A 3,999-nucleotide genomic window follows, 5' to 3' on the forward strand; every position below is an offset into this window, starting at 1 on the left:
TTGAAGTTTTATCAGCTATCCCAATATGCTTCTAAGCTAGTGTCTAGCATGAGAGCTAAGATGAGAAATTTTGCGTTGGGCTTGTCTCAAGACTTGGTGTTGAAGTGCAAGGCTGCCTTGGTGAATAGTGACATGTATATCTCTAGGCTTATGGTGTATATGTAGTAGGTAAAAAATAAAAAGAAGAAACAAGTCAAATTAGGGGATAGGTAAAGTAAAAGATCAGGGTATTCTGAGTAGGGTGGTGGCTAACAGAATAATGGTAGAGATGGCAGACAGTAGTCTAATAAGAATTAGGGAATTTTGGTTGTTATACTATAAATAGTGCTCAATATCCTAAGTTGTCCTATGATTGCTGTTTTTCGAGAAATAGTTGATTTAAGGAACAAGGTGCCCAGTCTGAAACAAGTAGGGCCCAGTCAGCTCCATCATATCTTTCTTCTAAATTTTATGGATAGTTGCACTATGGGTTTTGTGATGAGGAGAGGAATATGTCTTTCATATGTTGTCAGCTTGGCCACATTCAAAGGAACTATATTTCAGGCGATTTTGCTATGAGGGCTAATAAGGTCTCGATTTCTGGTTCTTCAACTCCTATACCAAAGGGTGTTATTTTCTGCTCCAGAACTGGTCGAAACTATTTATATTCTCTTTCCATCTGTTAAGAGTATGAGGTGTCTCCTGATGTTATTACTAGTATGCTGAAACTCTTCTCCTGTGATTTATATTGTCTGCTTGATACCAGAACTACCCTTTCTTATATTACCCTTTATATGGCTTTTCATTTTGGTTTTGATCCGTAGTGTATTTCTAATCCCTTTTCTGTGTCTACCTTGGTAGATGACTCTATTGTGGCTAGAAGAGTCTATAGGGGTTTTGTGGTACCAGTCAGTAGTTGGAAGACCTTTATGGATCTGATTAAGTTGGATATCTTAGATTTTTTTCTTAGTTTAGGGATGGATTGGCCACACTCGTGCTATGCCTCCCTTGATTGTCAGACCCAAAGGGTCAGTTTCCAATTATCGAATGAACCTGTGATTTAATGGGAATGGAGTTCCTTAGTGCTTAAGGAAAGGTTCACTTCAAATCTTAGATCCCGGAGGTTAATCTCGAAGGGGTGTCTATACCATTTAGTGCATATTAAGGATTCTCGATCTAAAGGTCCTTCGTTGAAGTCTGTCCCTGTGGTCTGTGATTTTCTCGAGGTATTTCTTAATTATCTTCCAGGTGTTCCTCCTGATAGGGATATTGATTTTGGGATTGACCTTCTTCTGAACACTCATCCTATCTGTATCCCTCCCTACAGAATGACTCCGACTGAGTTGAAAGAACTTAAGAAGCAGATGAAAGATCTTTTAGATGAGGGTGTTATTCACCCTAGTTTTTCTCTATGGGGTGCTCTGGTTCTCTTTGTGCATAAGAAGGATGGGTTCGTCCCTTGGGATGTGTATAGAATATCGTCAATTAAATAGAGTGATCGTTAAGAATAAGTATTTGCTTTCTAGGATTAGTGATCTCTTTGACCAACTTGAAGGTGCTAAGTACTTTTCTAAGATTTATCTTTGATCGGGTTTCCATTGGTTGAATATTAGTGAGGTAGATATCCCTAATACTATTTTTTGACCCGATATGGTCATTTAGAGTTATTGGTGATGTCCTTTGGGTTGACTAATGCCCCAGTGATATTCATGGATCTTATGAAACAGGTCTTCTGTCAGTTCTTTAATTTGTTCATAATTGTATTTATTGATGATATTTTAGTGTATTCAAAGAGTGAGGCAAATCTTGCTGATCACTTCCATACAGTATTACAGCCCTTAAGGATCAGTGGTTGTATGCAAAGTTTTTGAAGTATGAGTTTTGGTTGAATATTGTGACCTATCTAGGTCATATTATTTATATTGAAGGGATCGCGAGGGATCCATAAAAAGTTGTAGTGGTTAAGAAGTTGCCTAGATCTGCGACTTCAATCGATATTCGAAGTTTTTTAGGTTTAGTCGGTTATTATAGAAGGTTTGTGGAAAGTTTCTCTTCTAGTTATACCCCATTGACTATGTTGACTCAGAAAAAGGTAAAATTTATATGGTTTGATACTTGTGAGGGTAGTTTTGAGAAGTTGAAGAATAAGTTGACTTTGGCTCCTAGTTTGACTCTACTCGAGGGTGCTGATGGTTTTATTATTTATTGTGATGCGTCCCTGGTAGGATAGGGTGGTGTGTTGGTGAAACATGGCAGGGTGGTTGCATATGCTTCTAGGCAGTTGAAGATGTTCCAGAAGAACTATCCAACCCATGATTTAGAATTGTTAGCTATGGTCTTTGCTTTGAAGATTTGGCGTCACTATTTGTATGGGGTTCATGTCGACATTTTCTCAAACCATAACAGTTGCAGTATGTGTTTACCTAGAAAGAGTTAGATCTCAGGTAGAGAAGATGGCTTGAGTTATCCAAGGACTACGACAAGAGTCTTCACTATCATCTAGGTAAATCTAACATGGTTGCTGATGCTCTTAGTAGACTATTTATGGGAAGCTTGTCTCATGTTGATGAGAAGAAGCAAGGGTTGATGAATTATATTCACTGTTTGGATAATATTGGTTTGTTCTTTCTTACTATTATGGGTTGGTTCACCTATTGGACCCTGAGAATGGTGGTATGATTCTGCAAGAGGTGGTGAAGTTATCTCTTGGCACGGAGGTGAAGGAGAAATAGGTCTTTAACCCTATCTTGATACAAATCAAGGATGATGTGGGTCACCAGAAGGCGATGCATTTTGATATTTGTGGTGATGATATATTGTGGCACCTAGATAGGTTATGTGTTCCTGATGTACACGGGCTGCGAGCGAGGATCTTAACTAAAGCTAATGAGTCAAGATATATTGTTCATCCTGGTTTAGCGAAGATGTACCATGATTTGAAAGTGATTTATTTGTAAAATAATATGAAGAGAGATGTGTCCAATTTTGTGGCTAATTATTTGGTGTGTCATCAAGTGAAGGTGAAGCACTTGAGGCCTAGTGGTTTGTCTCAAGAGATTGAGTTTCCCGTATGGAGATAGGAAGTGATTAATATGGATTTCTTCAATAGTCTTCTGCGGTCTCGCCATAAGTTTGATTTGATTGTTCTGCTCATTTCCTACCACTGAAGATGAATTATTCGACAGAGAATTATGCTAAGTACTCTTCATTAAGGAGATCATGAAGTTTCATGGTTCTTTAATTTCCATTATATCAGATAAAGGCACCTAATTTTAATCTCACTTTTAGAGTTCCTTTTAGAAAGGCTTGGGAACCTAGGTGAACCTTAGAATAGATGGTGGACAGGCGGAGAGGTGATCACGCTCACCTATACTATTTAAATTGGTAGAGGACGATCGTTCTCAATTGCTCATATTATGTTGAGGTCGAATCCATGAGGAGCAAAATTAGCTTTCTTGTCCTATGGGAGTTAATAGTTAGTAACAAGATACCCATAATGTAAACAAAGTAAAATACATGAAACATGGGGGTGATTTGGAACAAGATTGATCAATGTCTATTTAAGTTAACCAACTAAAAACTACAAATGTGATTGAAAATTCAAAATGAGAAAGATTTTGGGATTATGTATACCTAAGGGAAAGTTAGTATGGGTGCATGATGGTTTGATGCAAATTCTAGTCATTAACGATATGGTAGGCTAGGTTGAAGGTCCTTGAGGCTAGTTTTTCAACAAAACCTCAAAAAATTCACTCATTTACCATTTCGAGTACCTAATGAGTGTATCAATTAAAATCACATAATACCTCAATTATGTATCCCTATTTAGAGGAAGACGCCCAATACATAGTCAACTCTCTTCCAACCCATATTTCTAAGATAGAAAACCATATCCCTTATTGTCTAGGATTATGTCCTCAGCCATATACCTCTTTCAAAGATGATATGGGTTCCCAAAGTTCATCCATATCCCTCTTTCAAGGATGATGTGAGCTTTAAAGAACTAGGGGATTTCACCCA

This window comes from Capsicum annuum, chromosome 11, assembly GCF_002878395.1.
Source record: "Capsicum annuum cultivar UCD-10X-F1 chromosome 11, UCD10Xv1.1, whole genome shotgun sequence".
NCBI lineage: Eukaryota > Viridiplantae > Streptophyta > Magnoliopsida > Solanales > Solanaceae > Capsicum > Capsicum annuum.